The sequence below is a fragment of the Parambassis ranga genome, chromosome 1, assembly GCF_900634625.1.
Source record: "Parambassis ranga chromosome 1, fParRan2.1, whole genome shotgun sequence".
NCBI lineage: Eukaryota > Metazoa > Chordata > Actinopteri > Ambassidae > Parambassis > Parambassis ranga.
Window position 1 is genome coordinate 68,159 of NC_041022.1, and position 23,305 is coordinate 91,463.

The 23,305-nt window shown below is 45.7% G+C and overlaps 1 long non-coding RNA gene across 1 annotated transcript; it reads left to right on the forward strand.

Annotated features, from left to right (window-relative positions):
• The first annotated feature begins 3,920 nt into the window (after window positions 1-3,920).
• On the forward strand, window positions 3,921-11,143 carry LOC114437299 (uncharacterized). Its single transcript, XR_003670899.1, has 3 exons — window positions 3,921-4,546; window positions 8,234-8,360; window positions 10,610-11,143. It is a non-coding gene; the product is annotated as an uncharacterized LOC114437299 (long non-coding RNA).
• Window positions 11,144-23,305: the final 12,162 nt, after the last annotated feature.

The following is a 23,305-nucleotide window of genomic DNA, read 5'->3' on the forward strand; positions in this document are numbered from 1 at the left end:
AGATCAGGATCCGTTTCCAGAAGTGGCGGTGTATCCTCAGCCGTCATAGAGAGATTGTGGTTGATTTGTCCTCTAATAGTGGTGATTTTATCAGTGAAGAAGCTCATGAAGTCTTCACTACTAAGAGCTGCAGGAATGCGAGGCTCCACAGAGCTGTGGCTCTTTGTCAGCCTGGCCACGGCGTTAAAGAGAAAGCGCGGGTTGTTCTTGTTTTCTTCTATTAGTGATGAATAGTAGGCTGTCCTAGCTTTGCGAAGGGCCTTCAGCAGACTGTCTCTCCAGATCCTCCGGGAGTCATCTGATTTAGAGGACTGCCACATCCTCTCCATCCTACGTGTAATCCGTTTCAGTGATCGGATGTTTGAGTTGTACCACGGAGCTAGCCTCTTCTGGTTTGTAGTTTTCTTCTTCTTCAGTGGAGCAATCCTGTTTAAGACTGAGTGTAGTGTGTCTGCAGTGTTGTTGACAAAGCGGTCCAGCTCTGCAGGAGTAACATTTAAGTTGGTACCCCCGTCAGTACTTGGGACTGTGGGGATTACTGGTAGGATTGCTGTCCTAAACTGCTTTACGGCGTCTTCAGACAGACATCTGCTGTAGTAGACCTTTTCCTTGGTGCTGGTAGGTCTGAAAGAGAGAAGTCAAAGGTTATTAATGAGTGATCTGAAAGAACAGGATTTTGAGACCACACTAGCAGGTTCTCCGCTTCCAGGCCGTAGGTGAGAACCAGGTCGAGGGTGTGACTGTGGCAGTGTGTGGGTTCATTTACTAACTGAGAGAACCCAACTGAATCCAAGAGTGAGTTGAAGGCAATCTTCAGACTGTCGGAGTCGACGTCCATATGAATGTTAAAGTCACCCACTATGATGACTTTATCTGTGCTAAGCACTAAACTTGATAAGAAGTCTGAAAACTCCAGCAGGAACTCTGAATAAGCAGCAGCAGGTGGACGATACACTACGACGAGTAAAACAAATTCTGACTTCTTCCAGCTTCCGTGAGACAGGCTGAGAGTGAGACTCTCAAAAGAAGTATGAGTAGACTTAAGTTTAGGATTCATCTGAAGACTGGAGCGGTAGATTGCTGCCACTCCTCCTCCGCGGCCTGTAACTCTAGGAACATGACAGTTAATATAACAAGACGGAGTTGATTCATTTAAAGCAACATATTCTTCACCCTGTAACCAAGTCTCAGTGAGACAAAGTATATCAGTGTGATGATCAATAATTAGATCATTAACTAAGAGCGACTTAGAGTGTAGGGATCGTATGTTAAACAATCCACAGCTGAGTGTTCTGTTACCTTGTTCTATGTGTTTGTGTGTGTTAGTGTGTATTTTTATGAGGTTATTATGATTAATATATCTTAACTTGTGTGCTTGATGAACTGTGGGAGGACGTGTGACCGTCACCACTTCTATAACATTATTAAGCTTAGTGTTTCTATGTGTAGTTGTATTTAATGTGTTTCTAACTGAGGGCGGCAGTCCTCCAGAAGCAGCAGAGAGGTGTGTAGGACAGCGACTCTGCCTCCTGGCCTCGACCCTGGGTTGACAGGTTGGTCTAATAAACTTGGCTATGTTTCTAGAAATCAGAGCTGCACCACCCTGGGTGGGATGGATGCCGTCTCTCCTAATAAGGCCAGGTTTCCCCCAGAAAGTTTCCCAGTTATCTATAAAGGCCACGTTGGTTTGATAAAAACAACAACACAAAAAAACTATTCAGCAGTGCAGAAACATGATGTTCAGTCCTGACACCGAACACACATAAGCAGAACACGTCCAGAACATTCAGTCCTGACACACAGTAAATATGGTCAAATGTATGTGGACAGCCAGTCAGGACATGCTTCTGCTGTATCCTCCATGTTTCTGCATCCCGTCCCGCCTATTTGTAAAGTCTGATGAAGGGCGATGAGGTCATCACAGACACACAGAGTGATCATCTACATCCTCATCATCTGCTCTAAAGCTGCAACAACGATCAATGAACGGAAGTTTGAAGCTTTTCAGGACGTTGTCCACTGTTTGTCCATCAAATGTCAGAATACACTGATTGATTAATCACAGGCAATCAATCAATAATGAAACAATCATCAGCTGCAGCTCTAGAAAACTCTCTGAACACAGACTGCACATGGCGTCTATTGACAGTGTTTAAAATCATGCCAAATGTCCTCTGTCATACTGGGCCTCGGCCACCAGGGGGCTGCTCGTGTGACCTGCAGGGAGCCTGTGAGGTCTGTCAGTGAAAGCAGGCGGTCCTTTCAAATCCTGTTTTCGGTGTCACTCTTCCTCCTGCTGTAAACCCCCCCTCCGCCTGGCGGTTCAGTCTCAGAGGCCTCCGTCCTGTGCACTGAAACCGCTGCAGTGTTTTTCCTCTAACTGAAAGCGAGAGTCCGGACTTTCCTGTCAACAGAAAAACACCCCCACAGCTGATTTAAAGGTGAACAGGAGCACCATGGTAACCATGTAATAACACACCGAACCAGCAGGCGGTGCAGTGAGTCAGCACAGGCTCTACTCCGCCCTCAGTCCAATCAGAGCGGAAGACTGAGAGTCAGCAGGGCTGCTGTGTGTATAGAAGCCTCCATCAGCAGCCTGCACGGTGATCTGCTGGATGAACTTCCTCCAGTGTGAACGGGGCCTCATCAGTTTCTCCCTGCTTGCAGTCATTGTGCTACTTCCTGTATTTGTGCTTCCAGCCAGGCTGAGCAAACAGTATCTCTCCTTCCAGCGTTAGTGCTAAGCTAGGCTGTTTGTTGTGTTGGATAAACTCTAAATTATTCTATTACAAGTCCAAAGTAAATGAGCATGTGTCTCATTCAGCAGGTGTGAGCAAAGAGAAAGAGCTCGATGAAAAGCTTCAAGGCTGATCTGTGGGGGATTTAGAAAGAACTTCTAATCAGAACTCTCAGACCTCTGCGGCACACTGCTGAAACGAGCCCAAAATCAAAGACAAAGTGGAACACGTCACATGGCTGACAGCAAAGTCGTTCTGTTTTAGTGCTGTGATCTGTGTGGACTTGAAGTCAAACTGCAGATTCATTAAGTTGATTTTAGAACCAGAAGCCTTCCACGTCCGCCGCTGCAGATGGATGAGAAGCAGAACCGAGCGGCAGCTGGGAGGACAACGAAGACATAACGGAGTTTTCCAGGAAAAAAGGAAGATATTTGCGTTGTTGGGCTTTGGTGAATTCTACACAACAACCTGTTTGAAAAATCATACCACGGATCAAATATTCAAAATCAAACCTATATCTAACCCTGAGCCAGAGCCACCTGTGTGTTCTGAGGAGGCTCCGGTCCTTTAACATCTGTGACCATCAAACTGAACTCCTCCCTCTGAGGTCAGATCTAACACACTGTCTTGTAATTATTTGCATATTGGATTTATTGTAGACAAGATTTCACTGCACACAGTGTTAGTTGTATTATACATGACTTCAGTCTTCACTTCCTGGAGTTTACTTGAATGTTTATTAATGTCTAGAATTTATTAGGTTTTATTTTACTCTTACTACTTTACCTTATTTTATATTTCCAACCTGTTTTTTTTGAGTATACACGGAGCACCTGGAATGAAAGCACTTTCCCCCTGGGATCAATAAAGCATTTCTGGTTCTGATTCTGATTCTTTACAACAACGTTCAATCGGACCATTCATGTTTTTGCACTGTATTCATCCTGAACTGTAACTCTTCTGTTATAGATAAAGGTCAAACAGCAGTGTTGACTGGAGGACAGAGAAGTTACAGTGAAGACGCTGAGAAACACAGAGTATAAACAATGTAGGCTAACGAATCCAGCAGGGGGCAGTAACGCAACGTTGCGGCGCCAGCTGCAGTAAAATAAGACGAGGAAGAAGTAGGACCACCGTAGGTCGCCATTGTTGTTGTGGTCGGAGTGAGCGCATGCGTGTTAGGGGAGAGGTGGAGCTATGTCGTCATCGTTTCAGAAGAATCTCGTGTAAACACAGAAACGTGTGGTCGTGGTTTGTCCGTGATATCAAGGGAGCCGGGTTCAGATGTTCTGGTTCCGACCGGCCGCGTCGTGTGGACGAGGCCTCAGTGAGCGGATGTTCCGAAGCCAGATGATACAGGTCTGCGCTCGGAGGCCGGTTTGGTCCGAATGACTACCCGTAGACCACGTGACTGTTGTTGTCACACGCCGCGCCGCTGCTGCACGCGCATGCTGGACGCTCCGGAGCTAACGGACAATAACACGCGCTGTGGACGGACCCGGAGCCGCGCGGGACACAGTCCACTGTGGGAGACATGTGCTTCTCCACGGGGGACTCGGCGCTGACGCTGGCGGTGCCGCCTGTAGAAGCAGAAGCTACCGGGAGCTAGCATTAGCGGCTATGCGGCTAACTGGATCCGCCGGGTCCACAAACACCCGCCCGCTAAGGAACGGGTCCACGGCGTGATACGGAGCAGAGCGTGTTGTGTTCGTGCTGGACTCCACAGAACCAGGTTGTGGGAGTGTGGAGAAAACGGCAGGAGACGCGCCGGGGGTCGGTCCAGAGGACCAGCTTTCCAGCCGGGCTCGGTGAGTAGTGGATCCACAAAGGTGCTGTTTGGGTCGGACAGTGCGTGTTGTGCTTGTGGGGGTGCAGTGATGAGACGTGTGTTCTGCGAGCTGTCAGTCAGAACCACGTGGCCACAGTAGTCTGTACAGTAGGATGTAAACATTGTGGTGGAAACACGTGGAGTGGGTCGGGTCGGTACCGCTTCTCCTGAGGTGTGATGGATTTGAATCGGCTCGTGCTTTCATACAGATGTTACAGATGCAGCAGTTGTCATAGCGCTGTAAACTTAAACATGTTGACGCTGCGCCTGCGCAGAGTGTCTGACTGACGGATGCTCTCCTGTGTGAGGATGAAGTGATTTATGGAGCAGGTGGCCTGAGCCCGTGGCTGTGTCGTCACTGTGTCGTCACTGTAATCACTCTGATCTAGATGAACTGCATCGTGTCTCCAGCATGAAGCCACTGTTCCAGGCTGCAGGCCTTTATTGAGCATGTGCAGAAGTGCCCACTGTCTGTAGTGTGCGTGACGTCATGCATGACAGCAGTAACGGTGACAGGACATGAGGAAGGAGGTTTTTTAAATGTGTTATTAACAGAACAACAGAACAGAACAGACTCATTTTACTTTTATGTTCTTTTTTTAAAAACGTTTTATTTTGGTCATTTTTGTCGGTGGGAACATAGAGAGACAACAATACAAGTGGAACTAACTAAGAGTTTGGGAAGTGAGACATGTAATACAGTATGAGAAGAAATATCAGTTGCGAGAGCTGAACACACTTTCTGCATCGTTTCTCTCCAGTTTCCTTCTGTGAGTGTATTTGGTTCACAATATGAACACAGTGGTCAGCAGCAGGACAGGCTTTTTTTTTACTGGCAGCCATGAAAACCTTCAATAGGTATGTGTCTGCTGCGCTCATCCCAACAGGTAGAGACACACGTGTTGTAGTGGAAAAACCGAGCGACTTTGAAATGATGGTGGAAACCTCCTTCCAAAAGACCTGTATACGTGGACATCAGCAGTCTCATGTCTTCCAAACCATGTGTGGTGTGAATGTGAGCATACCTTAAAGGAATGAGCGCTGTGTTTGAGGTGAAGGTGAACTGCTGAGTAAGTCTGATCTGTCGTGTGTGTCGTTTAATAGGCGGCATGTGTTCACCATGTGTAGCTGCTGATGTGGTTGTTGGTGAATGAGGACGGTTGCTTTGAGCGTCATAGATGTCGGTGTCATAGTATTTGTTGTGTTACTAGCGGTGGCTCGTGCAGGTGCCGGTAACATAAGAAGTGCATTTAGTTGGTGTGTGATTTCTGCATTTGGTGTTTTAGAGCATGCTCATAAGGGCATTAGGTATTAGGGCAGCAGTGGCTCAGTGGTAGAGCAGGGTTGTCCAATAACCGGAAGGTCAGCGGTTCGACCCCAGCTCCTCCCTAGTCATCGTTGCGTGTCCTCGGGCAAGGCACTTTACCCGCATTGCCTCCAGTGCACTCACTGGTGCGTGAATGCGTACGAATGAATCGGCGGTGGTCGGAGAGGCCGTAGGCGCACCTTGGCAGCCACGTCTCCGTCAGTCTCCCCCTGGAGCTGTGGCTACCACTGGTAGCTCACCACTGCCACTGTGTGAATGTGGTGTGAAAGAATAATGCATCTCAATGTAAGCGCTTTGAGTGCCTGCCCAACAGAGCAGAAAACTGCAATATTATTATTATTATTAGGTGGTGCTGGGTAATGATGTTGTGTTGTTGATGTGTGTTTGGTAGTTGTAGCTGCAGTGTGAGTTGTGGCTGTTGTGCATTTATTGAGTTGTCGAGTATGCGCTTGTATGTGAACATTGTGTTTTGGGAACAGTCAAAGGGGATCGATTGTGGGTTTCAGGTAGGGGTGTGCGATTTGACGATAAATGATCGTGAAGGATTTGAAGGAATCGGCAATCTACTAGAACGGGCGTGTGTGTGTGTGTGTGTGTGCAGTGGGAGGGCCGTGTGTGTACATCAGATGCAGACAGAGGCAGCAGCTGATGACGTCACCAAAACAATAACGCAGGCATTTGATGAAGAGGCTCCACATGAGGACTCTAGTAAACGGTGGACAGAGGTGACAGCAGCAGCTCCGTTTGTCCTTAGATATGATTCCCATTAAAGTTTGATCATTTGTTCTAAATCACATTGAACTTTAGGAGTTACTTAAGTCTCAACACAGAAACATGCAAATTAGCGTCAATGTAAAAACAAATTGTGATTAAAATCGAGATTGTGATTTTACGATTAAAGAATCGTGACATAACATTTTGACCCCTAGTGTCAGGTGAGAGTCCTGCAAGATAGCAGACAGAGGCGTCCATATGGAGCATAGGAGTAGTAGCAGGTGTGCAGAGTGCGTGTCGATTGTGGTGTGTCTTATGTTGTGTGGGAGGTTTGTACGTGTCAGTACTCGTCCTTTGAGTGTGTGTCGAGGTGTCGGCTCATAGCGGAGTGTTTTTGCCAGGCCCTATGCCTTTGACTGTGTTTGCAGAGGTAGTTGTGGTGAACTTTGGTGCCTGTTGGTTGTGTTAAAGGTAGGGTAGGCGAATTCGAAAACTCAGCGAGAGTCAGCCAGATTTGGAAAGTAAACACACGCCCCTTTGTGTCGGAGCTCACCCCGAAGCCACGCCTCCCAACCAGTCTCTGGTGCACGCAGGGCAGGAAGAGAGCGACAACCAGCCAATACTCTGCACAGGGGCGCCTCGGAGGATCGGCCGATGTTTTTTTATAGCTTCCACAGACGATTCATATTGTTTGTTTTAAAGCGAAACTGCCGAACTAATCGTTTGCTGATTGTAAAGAGAAGTTACACTAATGTAACAAAAAGAGCATCAGAAATCCATCAGAATGGAGCTGTATCAGATACAGGTCACATTCGTGCCAAAAAATCGGATTTGGGTCACTTTAGCCTGCAGCTTGTAGCCTGTGTGAGAAATGATGCAAATTCATCGCATGATTTTTCAGACAGCAGTTCAGGTGGGACCGATGCTCCTGGGTTTGTCAGCGTGTCTATAAGAGAGAACAATGTGTGAGCATTGTCGCTCCTGTCTGAGAAATAGGATGGTTTTAGGATCGGAGCATAGTTTTTGCCCTTTTTGGTTTGGTTTGAGTTTTAACCAGTGCAGCATGTCTCCAAGGTCGCAAGTGAAAGTGCTTACGAGGTCGTCAACAGGAGCCGTGGGCAGGGTTGGCGACGGTACAAAAGTGCGGGTGAACAGCGCACAGGTTAGGGTTAGGGTTACAACCAAGCGTCACCTAAAATGCCTTTGTATAAAGCGACGAATTCCAAATCATTTGGCTGCCAAAGACGTAACATTCGGGAGCGCTAAATGTAATCTACTACAACCTTTGTCCTGTGTGTGGTCTGAGACAGGTTGTGGGTGTCTGTGGCTTTCTTTTCCTTCCTCATGACACATAATTTGGGTGGAGGAGCAGGTGGCTGAATGTGTGTTTGTGCTTCCAGATTTTTGGAACAGCTCCGATTGGCCCCTCTTGGTATTAACTGCACCCGCATGTAGAACGATACGTTTGACTCCTGGGTGGTCTGACATGACCCAGGGGAGTAGTCCACTTGCGCCGCACGTTGTATTCTGTGCTTCTTGTTTTTATCGACTGCAGTGTGTTTACAGTCAGCTCAGACAGCGGTTCATATTGGTTTCTGATCACACGTCTTTGTGCGTTTGTCACAGCGGCGGAACAGCAGGAGACACGAGGAGGCGAGAAGAGGACACGATGAGCCCGGCGGGGCTCAGGAGGACCTCTGACATCAGGAGGCAGCAGCGGTGGCTGAAGAAAAGCAGAAGGCAGTGCACAGATGTGAGTACATGTATAGTGGATCTGTTGGGTGAAGGGGAACCCTGCAGGGTGCGTGTTGTCTTTGAGTGTCCTAAAAAGCACCACACAAGTTTGATGTAGTGTTACGATTAGTATTGTTGTATGTTACATATGTTCAAGATTCAAGACGGTCGCCTGCAAACTTCAGGATGATGTTGTCTGTGTGGGAGGCCACGCACTCATGGGTGAACAGGGTGTAGAGGATGGGACCGAGGACACAGCCTTGCGGTGTGCCAACGTTTGTTAGGATACTGGCTGAAGTCCTGTTTCCCATCCTGACAGACTGAGGCCTGTCAGTCACAGAGGACCGGGTGTAGTCTGAGAGGTCTTGAATGCGGAGCATCCTGATGTAGGAGTCTTTATTCTCCAGGTGCGAGAGGGAGATGCGCAGGACTAGTCGGTGGGTCGTCGTTAGGGTTTGAACGGGAGCGAAGCCTGCTAGGAAGTAGGGGTGGAACGGTTCACTAATACCCCGGGAGCGGGATTTGGGCCTATCCAGATGTTTTTTTTCTGAGCGTAAACACCTCGAATCCGGCAGCATCCAGTTTGATTTCATTCCGGCTAGACCCACCCACGAGAGGCGGATCTAGCCGGATTGGCTCAAATGTGGCTCAGGTGCGAACACAAATGTGGCTAGCGAATCCGGCTAGCGACACGCTACTTCCGGTTCACGGGCCGCGACACGGAGCTGGAACGACTTTCTCCAGTGCGAACGTCCTCCATCGGAGACGGTGGCGTGACCCTTTGACCCAGGTTGTCCTAGATGTTGTTTGATGACAGCCCAGTTTGATAGATGAGTGTCGTTTAAGTCCTGATATGTGTCATGGAGTCCAATTGAAGAAGGATGGTAAACATTTTGATAATTGTGAAGCACGCACCGTGTATATGTGTGCGTCTGTCACACGAGGAGGACGGAGGATGAGAGGATGACAGAAGAGGGAACGTCAGAGCGCGGGAGAGCGTTGTTTAGCAGGGCGCACGTCTTGAACATCCTGTAGGCGGTGAGGTCGACGGTGAACGAGGAGGGTCACTTTGGGTGTCGTCAGCGTCGGCGGCATAGCGTGCGTCCATGCGGAGCGTAGACGACGTGCTCCGTGTGATGTTCTGTGGGAGGTTTGTGTGTTGTTAGTGTGTGTGCTGCGGGCAGGCCTCCTTTGAGCGCGTGCCTTTTGCGATGAGCTGCTGCGTGAAGGAGGCGTGTTGTCGGGAAGGCGAGCTCGTACGCCCGCGTGGCCGACCAAACAGCGTAAGGCCTGTAACGGTTTGTAGGTTTGTCATCGTCCTGACTTGTGCGAAGGAGTCTCTGCTCTCCACAGCTTTTAGCAGGAAAGGGGGAGGGGGCCGGCCGTGACGCGAGCGAGACAGTCGAACGGTTACTGCCGTTCCATACCGTTCCGGCACGGAGGTACCATAGCGCGTGAGAGGTGTGTGTGCAGAACTCCTCATACGGCTCGTACACAGGGCACGTCACAGATAAAAGGCTGACAATGCAGTTGTGTTGTGAACTGCGAGCACAGTCGTGGTTACCTGGCGTTCAGGGAAGAGGGCGCACAGCTGACAACAGATAGAAGATCAGTGCAGCAGACCTCTGGTCTGTGTGAACGTGCGGATGAGCGTCTGCAATAATACATCCCGTCTGGCGGTGTTTAATGTGCGTCCAGCCACTGTAACACCGTGATCATTACCGGGATTAGTTTTTATCGCCACCTTGCGGACAGACTCTCTGTGCGCCGTGTTTCTCCTTCCAGAAGCCGTTTGGCAGCCGCTCATCTAAACTGTCCACGGTCGCTGCGCTTCCTCCCTCTGTCTGTGCGTCGTGCACCCGAAGAAGCTCTCGGCTTCTCCACATTCATCATGGCCACAATAAATTCTGACCAATCACAGCACGGTCGCTGCACAGCACCGAGAAAAAGTTCTGCCCGGGCCACGTGTCCGAGAGAGAAACGAGGTCATTTTGTGGGAGTGACGCTGGCAGTGAGGAGCGAGTTGCGTGTTCTGGCGGAGTACGGATCCAGCTTTAGTGTTGACGTGGATGTGTTGTCTGTGTTGCTTATGTATAACTCTTACCTGTGAGAGGGTACGAGATGAGAGAGCCAGGATTATCGATGGCTGCTGTCACTTTGAGTTTCAGCTGGTCAGTGTGTTTGTGAGCGTGGCAGAGATGTGGTGAAAGACGTGCGTCCTGTCGATGTGTCTTTGTCTTTATCGATGCGTGTCTGTGGTCCTTTCAGGTGACAGAAGGGGCGTCACAGTGGGGACGTCCAGAGAGCACAGCGGATGGATCCGAGGTCACGCCCGTCGAGGAGGAGAGGAGGGGCCAGGAGGAGCACGGCAGAGGTCAGGAGGAGGTGCTGCCATGGGGAGGTGAAAGCATAGAGCAGATGAAGCCAGGCTACTTGTGTGTATTGTAGAGTCTGGGTCAGAGTGTGTGTTGAGTGTGGAGGTTGTGTGTGCGTGTGTGTGTGTGTGTGTGTGTGTGTGCATGTGTCACTTGAGTGAGTGTGTGCTGGTTAGGAAGTGTGTTTGTTAGAGCTGTGTAGGCAGTAGTTGTAATGTGTGTGTGTGTGTGATTGTGTAGGCAACATGTTAGTAGTCAGCACCACCACAGGTTTGTTGTTGTTGTTGAAACATGTGTACAGTGTAGTGCCTTTACATGTGGTGTCTGTGTGTATTAGAAAATGTATGTGTGTAGGTTGTTATGCATACATATGTATATGTGTATACATGCTCATTGACTTCATCAGCCCCTGCTGCTCATCTTTCCTATTTATGGACTGATGATATATAGATATCATTACAATATACTCACTGTTTCATCTGCTGCATGTTTGCTCCTCTCTCTCTCTCTCTCTCTCTCTCTCCTTCCTCCCTCTCTCCCTCCCTCCCTCCTCCCTCTCTCCCTCTCTCCCTCCCTCCCTCCCTCCCTCTCTCTCTGTCTCTCTCCCTCTCCCTCTCCCTCCCTCTCTCTCTCATCCTCTCTGTCTCTCTCTGTCTCTCTCCCTCTCCCTCTCCCTCCCTCCCTCCCCTCCTCCTTCATCCTCTCTGCCTCTCTCCCCCTTCATCCTCTCTGACTAGCAGCAGGAGTGGTTCCCCTTAAGCTGAGTAATATGCGCTGTGTAATAATAAAACAATAATAAAAGTGAATTGAATGTTTGTGTTTTATTGCAGTCTAAGCCATGTGTGTAAATTTTCTGTAATGTTTGTGTGACTTAGTGTAATAAAGCTTGTTTTACTTTGAGGAAAACAGTGAAGTGCGTGATTGTTGGACTTAGTCTTTTTTTGGCCGGCGCCTCCCGGGCCAGCCAGCTCGCCTCCGCCTCCAATTCCAATTCCAAGTCAAAGTCTAAGTCGTTGGCGTTGGTGAGTCTCCAGGAGTCTCGAGCGTCTCGAGTCTCGTGATTCGTCTCGTCTCTGCTCTGCTCGGCGAGGCGAGGCGAGGCGAGGCGAGGCGGTTTACAAGTACTAATGACAAGTACTTGATCCGAGACAACACCAGGGAGACGCAGCATTCCGGCCAACATTCAGGTACGCAGCATTGTCGCACACAGCCTCCCAACCAACATGAGCCGCACTTTGCGGGTAGTCCCAACCGGGAATCGAACTGACGCTCGACTACTACCACACAAGCAGCTTCGCCTCCGCAGCTTTACCTCCGCAGCCACTGTGCCGACAACAGAACCGGTACACAGGCTCCACTTGTCCTTCACCTGCGGGACAACACGTTGTGACATCACCAACAGCTGGACAAACGCACACTGACAACTGCTTCAAAGACCGACCGCAACCTTTATTAGCGCATCAGCCAGGGCACACAACACAATTACAACACTGTCCGTGCACGGCTCACAGGAACAGGCAAGAATACAATACAGTCAAAACAACACCTAGGTGACACTAACATTACACAGTACAGCATCTACACAACACTTTACAAACACTATGGCTGCACAGCCAACATACAACAACAGGAGGAGGGTTCCTTTATTCATTACAATCCAATTCAATTCACTTTATTTATACAGCAAATATTAGAATCACACGTTGTCTCACCCCCCTAACAGCACTGTGGCAAGGAAACACTCCCTTTAAGAGGAAGACCCGTCAGCTGAAAGGGGACCAGTCCTGCTGCCAGTCAGAGAGGATGAAGGGGAGAGGGAGAGAGGGAGGGAGGGAGGGAGGGAGAGGGGGGAGAGGATGGAGGAGAGAGAGGATGAAGGAGAGAGAGGATGAAGGAGAGAGACAGAGAGAGAGAGAGAGAGAGAGAGAGGATGAAGGAGAGAGACAGAGAGGAGCAAACATGCAGCAAGATGAAACAGTGATTATATTGTAATGACATCTATATATATCATCAGTCCATAAATAGCAAAGATGAGCAGCAGGGGCTGATGAAGTCCATGAGCACAGGAAAGATCAGGGGCCGGACTGCAGGTCAGCATGCAGGTCTTGAGACCTGCAAAGAGAGCGAGAGAGAGAGAGAGAGAGAGAGAGAGAGAGAGAGGCACAGAACTACAGGAAGACAGTGAACACACATTATGAGATAATATTACCCAGTGTGAGCCAGACTACAGAGAGTAGAGGAGAGGTCAGAGGTCAGAGTGTGAGGGGGAAACTGCTCAGTGGATCATGTTTGTGCCCCTGACAGCGTAGGCCTAGAGCAGCATAGCTGTGCTACACACTACGTCTAAGGCTAACTGTACGCCTTACTAAACAGAAAAGTTTTAAGTCTAGTCTTAAAGGTGGAGGCAGTGTCTGCCTCTCGGACCCACATTGGTAACTGCTTCCATAATAGCGGTGCCTGATAGCTGAAAGCTCGTCCTCCCATTCTACTTCTATGAATCCTAGGAACTACTAGTAAACCTGACCTCAGAGATCTGAGTGTCCTATTAGGAACATATGGTACAATCAGCTCCTGCACATACAATGGACCAAGTCCATGAAGAGCCTTGTAGGTTAGAAGAAGGATCTTCAGGTGTATTCTTCAGTCCACTGGGAGCCAGTGAAGAGACGCTACGACAGGAGACATATGATCCCTTTGGCTGCTTCCTGTCAGAACTCTAGCTGCTGCGTTCTGGGTCAGCTGCAGACTGTTGATGGAGTAATGTGGACATCCTGACAATAAAGACACAACACACACAGTCTCCGATGACATCGCACCACACTTCCATGGACTCGCCCCTCTGGCCGCCTGCAAACACAAACACACAAACACATCAACCGCTGTCACCGCTTACACATATTACACATCACTACGTAAACACTGCCGTTACACAAACGCTGCCAACATGGATTACAAATACAAATAACACTAACTCCACTCATCTTCGGCTGCCACACACGCTCACACCCCCGGCACGTTCCACACTCCGACACAAACGACCACAGCGGGACCTCTGAAACACAACGCACACAAGTTCAAACACACCTGCAACAGCACACTTCATGTCACCCACACACTTACACTACTGAACACACATAACACACGTGTCCTCAGGTAAGCGACCGCCCTCTCGTTCCCAACGCTCCAGGAGGCGTGGTCTAACCTGCTGCTCCCCCGCCCACATCCCAACACCCAACAAACCGACAACACGCTCATTAACAACACGGTTATTCAGCAGCGACAAACACAACGCTTACGTTGATGACAAACACAACCCAGGCGAGGTCCGGTGCTGAAGATAAGAGATCAACGTGATCAAGCTCTTCACTCCTACATCTGCACAAATGTACACACAAACACAAGTACACACATTACATAACACGTCACAACTGGACTGACCACAACATGACAATCCCTTACCTGACCCACGGCTGCTACAGCTGCTGACGCTGGCTGTCACACTTCTGTTACCATAACAACCCGGGCCTACCACACAAAGACATAAACTTTAACACTTCAGGACTACACATTTATCTGCTTACACAAACTCATCTCTGACAACACACTCATGCTCACAGACACAACACACACCTGCATTATGACATCACTCAGAAGCTTCATCACACTCTTCTCCTTGACCTACACAACACACATTCCACTCAATTACATGTGCTTGGGCAACAGCTACTTCAAAGCAACAAACACCACTGCATGCATATACATATATATGCATGCATGCATATACATATATATGCATGCATGCATATACACATATATATATGCATATACACATATATATGCATGCATGCATATACACATATATATATATATATATATATATATATATATATATATATATATATATATATATATATATATATATATATATATATATATATACATATACACATATCTATTTATACATGCATATCTACATCCTGCATGTCCATGTTAATTGCAACTGAACTCTCTGAACTTATTTGTCCCGTTTCATTTGAATGTTACTATGCTCTGCTCTGTGACCTTAACATAACAACATCTGAAGGACAAACTTACTTGAAATGTTTGCTTCATTATTACTTTGAAGCACTTTGTGCATCTCTTATCAATACATATTTCAAACATGGCTGCTTGCTGCCTAATCACTACTTTCACCTGTTACAATGAAGGCACTTGACTGATGATTTGTCAGGATCATTTTACAACCATGTGGAGATTTAGAGTCAAAAACACGTCAGGGCCACTGTCATCAATTCATCGTTATCGGCTAAATGCCATAAATAATCCGGACACAGGAGTGATGGCTGCTGGAAAAGTGCCTCTGTACACCTGTTTAGATATTCCACTCAATAATAATACAATATATTATATATATATATATATATATATATATATATATACATACAAACACATACCTACTGACACCGGTACACTACAGCTGCTCACTCACAGCTCACCCTGCTGCAGCTCAGCACACGCCTGCAGAAAACACACACCACACAACACATGCCACCGTCTCAACCTTCTCACCTACATGACACACACACATTTACCACACCGACAGGAAACACCTCGCAGGACCTTCAGGAACAAAACACAACGTCACAAAAAACACACAACACCGTCTGGTTAATAACATAAACTACACACACACACGACACTTACACAGCACCTGCATCCGCACATGCCTGTCGCTCTGCTTAACAGGCTTCAGCCTCAGCTCCTGTCAAACCAACCAAACACACTCAGTTTATAATAGGGATGTCCCGATCCGATCACGTGATCGCAAATCGGGCCCGATTACGTGATTTCAGACTCGATCGGAATCGGATATTACCTTTTTTGTTACCGTTTTTCGGCCGCGATAAATGACATTTGCATGCTGGTTTGTTTTCCTCTCTCTCTCTCTCTCTCTCTCTCTCTCTCTCTCTCTCTCTCTCTCTCTCTCTCTCTCCGGTGCGTCGTAGCGTATAAAGGCCGTCGGACTTTATATGGCCCGCGGCTTCTGTCTTAAAATGTGTCAAATCAACAGGTAGATCTTATTTTTTAACTCATTGTGCAGACCTCTGTCTCGTTACAGCGACACAGAGAGCTGTGAAGCTGCACAACACCGTTTCAACACTTTGCCACAATTCACCGCGACACTAAACATGCTCATGTATAGAACCTGCTCTCAGAGAGAGTCAGCGTTATACGAGTCAAGTTCTCTGCCTTCTCACTGGCAGCAGTCGCTGCAGCGCCCCCCAGTCTAGTCCTCTTGCCCAGTCCTCTTGTGCCAGCTCTGCTGTCAGTTTCTATGTGTTTCTGTCTACATGGTGGCGTTTGTTTCACTGCAGCTGTCTGCAGCGGCCTGATGCGCATACACACATGCAAACGCAAACGCGTGCGCACACAAGCACATGTGCTTACAGGTCAGCCCACTCCCAGAGAGTGCGTGTTGTTTGGCTCTGTTGCTCATGACGTGCTAGTTGGTTTGACTTAACTCCATCGACTATGCTCAGATAAGCCATGGTAATACGCCTACCACTACTCATAATAATAATATTAATATTATTAAAATAATAATAATGTTGATGATTGGGGCCTTTCCAGTGTTAAATGTTCTTTAGAAATTAAAGTTTATTGATCTTTAAAGGGTGTACTTGCATTATATGTCGTTACCATTGTATTAGTTGAACATAGTCTCAAAACGACAATATTATCGATTATCGCAATAATTTCTCTTGGCAATTAATCGCCCAGCAAAATCTGTTATCGTGACAGGCCTAGGTATGACAGTTGCTTTTGGTGCGAGGTCTCGATGAGCTGCTGCGTGTCTGAAATCCTATTTACCGCCTTTATAGAGAATCTTGAAAGTATCGGATCGGGACTCGGTATCGGCACGTACTCAAAATCAAACGACTCGGACTCGGACTCAAAGGCAAAAAAACCCGATCGGGACATCCCTCGTTTATAACGCATCACAACGTGTCATCGCCAACAAACGGGATCACTGGTCCCACTCCGACAGGGGCCGTCACAACGACAACACTACACAACTCTACATCACAATGTTTCTCTTTTCTCCTCTGGTTCTACTTGAAACATCAACACTATCATTCGCTGACATGGACCCGTTTGGCCCGTCGCTTGTCTGAACTGACCCGGTGCGTCCAGGTGCACATGTTCTCTCTGTGACACAGGTGCAGCGACGTGCTGACGGGCCTCCCTCACCAGAACCTCTCTTACTGGAACGCTTCCTAGCTCGTATACAGCTGCTTCTGATGGGTCACAAAAGCAGCTGCTCACCATAAATCCAGCCTGCAGACACATGCAGACACACAAAGGACTACAAGTACACAGCTACGCTACGCTCACTCACCAATCGCCGACTTTGTTTTACATATGAAATCTCCGCCTTCGTTCACACTGCAGACCTCTGCGCTTTAACCCCTGACCCCTGACCACAGGCACGTCACCAACTCACCTGTTTGTTCATCAGGATATAGATGAGGGGGTTGATGGTCTTGGCAACAATTGATGGGATGACGCTGGCAACGGGACCGATGAGCCCGGGCTGGCCAAAGGTGGCCATCGTCGCAATGATGCCTCACGGCGTCCGGCAGAGCAGGTACCGCACCACGGTGGTGACGACCATGAACGGGATGTGAAACTCCCAGAATAGTAAGACAAATCTAGTTCTCTCCAGATTCAGACAGCATATGTGACAAATCTTTGATTTTAAGAAAGTTCAAAAAAGGACCCCATATACTTTGAAACTTTTTCTGTTGATCTTTAAGAGTGTACGTAATCGGAGGACTTCCGGTATGAAGCTGAAGACAACGGCAGCATAAATCAGGAGCTCCTGCTAGGTCTTGTTTCTCCCTCCTGAAATATCAGTGTTGTGTGTTAAAATAACCTGTCAGAAGCATGGAAGGGGGCAGAAAAAGAAAGACAAAAGGAAAATCGCAACAGGACCAGAATATCAACGATAATTCATTGTCAGAAGGCGAAGACGGCCATGAAGCTACTAGCAATTTAGCTAAACACGATGATATGGATGCTATCCAAGCTAACATTATCACAGAGATAAAAGCAGTCCGCTCCGACATGAAGAGGGAATACTTTGAAACCATTCGAGTACTGAAGAAGGAGCTGACGGATTTTAGAGAGGATATCAACCGGAAACTAAGTGCTATCGGCAAAGATCTGCAAGAAATAACAGAAAGAGTTGGAGAGACGGAACGACGAGTGGCGGATATGGAAGAACAAAGTGTTGACATTAACGAGCTGCTTTCACACACCCTGGAAGTCCAGCAAAGCATTCAAACCCAGCTTACGGACCTTGAAGCTCGATCCCGGAGGAACAACTTACGTATTCATGGGATTCCTGAGGGGTCTGAAGGTGAGAATATACAGGACTTTGTTGAGAAGTTCATTAACTCGGAGCTGGCTCTCCCCGAGGCCGGACTCGGGATACAGCGCTGTCACAGATCCCTCGGACCGCGGCCACCACAGGGATCCAGCCCAAGGTCTGTGATAATCTACTTTCAGGAATATAAAATGAAAGAAACGGTTCTCCGATCTGCCTGGAAGAAGAGGGAGTTGCGTTTTGAGGGGAAAAGAGTATTCTTTGAACAAGACTACCCAACCGAGATATTAAAAAAGAGGAGAGCCTATGCCGACATCAGAAAGGTGTTAAAAGAGAACGGGCTGCGTTTTCAAACGCTGTATCCTGCAAAGCTCAAAGTGCTGTTTGACACCGGCTCCATCTTCTACAACAGTGCAATGGAGGCAATGGATGACCTTAAGAAGAGGGGATTTACATTGGACAGCTCTAGACCTAGACCGCCAGAGACAAATCCAAGAGAAGTTAAAGACGTTTCAGCGGGACACGAATGCTACAGGGCTGTCAGGTAGTAAATAGAGAGGCTGTGTTACATGTAAGAGATTGGTGAAAGAAACATCTTAATAACATCGTGGGCTGAAAGGCGCCAATAAACAGATCTGTAAACATGGACATTCAGAGACAATGCGATTTATCCTATCATAATCTTGAAACATTTTAACTGACCGTGGAGCGGGGGAACTATGTGTAACTCTGATGTGCACTGCTCTGAAATTAGACAACACTATTCAGAGATATCAGCATGCACGGGATGGGGCCCCTTCATCGTTAAGGGTTTCCCCACCAAATCTTGAAGTTGAGTTCATACTTCATGAGTGGAAGTCAATTGAGTGTAAAGTGTGTAGTTACATGTTCAGTTTTGTCTTGGTTCATAAGACAGAAGTTTGTTCAGGTCATCTAGTCAGTTTGAATACTCAGATGTTTTCTCTCTTTGTTAGTTGAAATGAGTTATCAAACCTACAAAGTTATCACTTTGAACCCTATAAAGAGAAGTAAAATGATTGCTAAAATGAAAAAAGAGAGACAGGATATAATTTTTTTGCAAGAAACGCATCTTTCAAAAACCGAACATGATAAGTTGAGGAAAATGGGTTTTAAAAACACATATTATTCATCATTTGAAAGAGGGAATAAAAGAGGAGTTGCAATCTTGGTTTCAAACAGAATAAATTTTATGTTCTCTTCTCAAATTAATGATAAGGAGGGACGCTATGTACTAGTTAAGGGCTTTATTGACCAAAAAGAAGTCACCCTACTGAATGTTTATAGGCCTCCGGGAACTAATAAACAGTTGATTGAGAAAGTCTTTAATTTAATATCGGCAGAAACCTCGGGGGTGTTAATATGTGGAGGAGACTGGAACATTCAACTGTGCCCAACCATGGATTCTTCAAATAAGATAAAACAGATGAGATCTGAGGCAATATATGTTAAAAGACTGCTTAAAGAATTTGGCATGATCGACATATGGAGAGATCTCCACCCTCATGATAAGTATTTTACTTTCTTTTCTCATCCCCATTCAGTGTACTCAAGAATTGATTATTTTTTTATGTTCAACTTAGATAGACACAGAATAATAAACTGTGATATAGGAGTGAGGGACATTTCTGATCACGCAGGGGTTTACTTGGTATTACACTTAGACAACAAACCTAAAGAAACTTTGTGGAGACTTAATACAAATCTTTTGAATGACCCGCATTTTCAGAAATATATAGAGAAAGAAATAAAAGATTATATTATCTCTCCAAGTACACTTTGGGATGCTGCTAAAGCAGTTCTTAGGGGTAAACTTATAGGATGGTCTGCTCAGAAGAAAAAGGAAAAAGATAAACAAATTAAACAACTGGCTGAAAAGTTAAAATCCTTAGAGAGTAAACATATGGAAAGCAATGACTCTGTGGTCCTACAACAGATTCTACATACAAAACAAGCCCTAAATAATATTTATGAAAGTCAGATAGCAGGAAGGGCTAAGTTAATTAAACAGAACTTTTATGAAAATGGTCCCAAATCTAAAAGACTTCTAGCATGGAGGATACGTAAACAACAGGCAGAGAGATATATACACAAAGTGAAAGATCCCCTGACAAATGAAACATGTCATAAATTAGAGGATATTCAAAAATCATTTGAGACATATTATACTAATTTATAAGCACAGCCTGAAGCAGCTGGTATAAGTGATGTGTCCAAATTCCTGACTAGCTTAGACCTACCATCTATAGGAACGGAACAGAACAAAATAATAACTCGAGAGATAACAGATGCAGAAATAAATAAAGCTATATCAAGACTGAAATCAAATAAAATGCCAGGTGCTGATGGCTACCCATCTGAATGGTATAAAAAGTTTAGGGAAACTAAAGGGGGGAGTTCCCCCTATGTCATGGAGACAAGCGGTAATCTCAATAATCCCCAAGCAGGGTAGAGATAAGACAAACTGTAGTTCCTATAGACCTATATCTGTTTTAAATATTGATTATAGATTATTTGCATCGATACTAGCTAAACGATTGGAAGATATAATCCCAGACCTTATAGACACAGACCAAGGCAGATCCAGGACAATGTGAAACGGGCTCTCTACCTAGTTGATCATATAAACAGTAACAATATTGAATCAGTGATTATCAGCCTTGATGCGGAAAAAGCTTTTGACTCAGTCCGATGGGACTATCTGTACTTGACCCTTAAACGTTTTGGTTTTAAACCAATGACATATCCGGTGTACAGGTTGGAGATGTGCAGCATAAGATTTGTTTATATGCGGATGATATCCTGTTGGCTCTTACAGAACCGAATATAAGCCTGCCTAAATTAATATCCCTTCTCCAAGATTTTGGATCATACTCTGGATATAAGTTGAATTTAAATAAAACCCAGACACTTGCCTTTAAATATAAACCACAGGGTAACAGAACTGGGATATGTAATTTTTAATGGAACGGTAAGGCAATCAAATACTTAGGGGTCCATATTCCCAAAGATCTTTCATCCATTTACAATATTAACTACAATCCTATAACCGGCAATATCAAAATGGACCTAAATCGTTGGTCATTACTACCTATGAGTATGTGCAATCGAATAGAGATAGTGAAAATGAACATATTACCAAAGCTGCTTTTCCTCTTTCAATCACTTCCAGTTGAAATACCCCCTAAACAATTCAATAATTGGAATAAAATGATATCCACCTTTATTTGGGGAAAACAAAAACCCAGGATTAGATTCCAGACATTACAGCTTCCTAAAGATAAAGGGGGAAGGGCTTTACCCTGCCTGGTAGACTATTACAGGGCAGCACAATTACGCTCTTTGGTGTATTGGTGTGACCCAACGTATGAAGCTAAATGCAAGGACCTAGAACAGAATCAGACTACGATACCTCTCCAAGCTTTCTTGGGAGATAATAAGCTACAGAGAAAACAATCGGAAAAGTTTAATACATGGATCAATGTTCCATTAAACATCTGGTATAAACAATTTAAAAATGAGAACTTTGAAAGACACGTACGAATATTACGGTGGATTGCTTATGATACAGAATTTACCCCAGCAAATTTGGACAACAGGTTTAAACATTGGATTACTAAGGGTATCACCTCCTACTGTACTATCTCATCTAAAGAATGCCTGGACTGTTTTCAACGGTTTCAAGATATCTTTCATTTGGAGAAACAAGATTTTTTTAGATACCTGCAACTGAGGAATCATTTTAACAAAACTATTAAAGCATCTGGAGAGGTGGGCATGACTCTGATAAAGATATTTGTTGATGCATATAAGGGTAATAACAATAAGAAAATAATTTCCAGGATTTACTCATCACTGCAACTAAATAGAGGTCTCTCCACAACCTACATTAAATCTAGATGGGAAAGGGAATCTAATATAACACTTACCGAGGAGGACTGGTTAAATATTTGTAAAACACAATCTATAACTACTAATTCGGATCTTTGGAGAGAGTTTGCCTGGAAAAATACTGTAAGGTTTTTCATAACACCCAAATTGAAAGGACAAAGAACCAAATGTCCTGAACACGGTCAATGTTGGAGAAAATGTGGTAATATGTCAGCTGGTCATTTTCACATTTTTTGGGAGTGCCCTGCTATAGCCTTGTTCTGGACAGAGGTGATGACAGAAATTAGATCAATAATTGGACTGACGCTCACTTTCAATTTTAGCACCACCTACCTAGGTAATCTGCCGACAGGACTAAAAAAACGGGATACATATTTATTGCGGATATTATTAGTGAGCGGTAAAAAAATCTATAACCAGGAGATGGTTGAGCGAGGAACCTCCAACGGTGGTGGAATGGAGGGCGGTAGTGCAGGAAATCTATGTTATGGAAAGGATGACCCTTTCCCTGAGGGGTGCTGCCGAAAGATGTGAAAAATACTGGAGGAAATACACACAGTATTTAAACAATTAATCATTTATTTTCTGCCTGTATTGTATGTAGCCCGTGAATGATCTTCTGTGGGAATGTGCTGTAGGCGAATCCTGAATGTTAGTTTCTTACCGGACTGATGACTGACCTATTTGTTGTTCTATGTCTGTTCTGGGCACGCTCTGTATACACTGTGTTTAACGTATTAAAAGAAAATAAAAATTAAATTTAAAAAAGAGTGTACGTAATCTTCTCTAAAGGCAAACACAGACACATCTCTTTGAGCCATCTCCCAACTTTTGGCCGATCAATATTTTTCCAGCTTAAAGCAATAACCTTTTTTGCTTGTAACAAACATATATCAATAAACATTTGCTCTCTAGGTTTTACCTTATATCTCTTGGGAGGAATGCCTAAGATAAAAAATTTAGGTTCTAGTTCAATATTGATTTGTAGGATTTGCAACAATGTGCCTTTCTCTGCCCTGCATTTGACACACAAGTCTAAAACATTTGGATTAAATTTACTTAATCTTGCAGGAGTCAAACTCTCATCAGCCATTTATATTGCAATAATTTTAAGCGTGCGTTTAATGTTTGCCTCTGAGCTTTTATACAAGCTAAATTCCACTGTTCAACTGAGATTTCTTCTTGTAGGTCAGCCTTCCAGGCATTAAGTTTAGCTACTGAGGATTCAGATGACTCTGCCATTAACAAACCATAAAAAAAAGGGGGTCCTCAATTAATACTTCCTCCAGT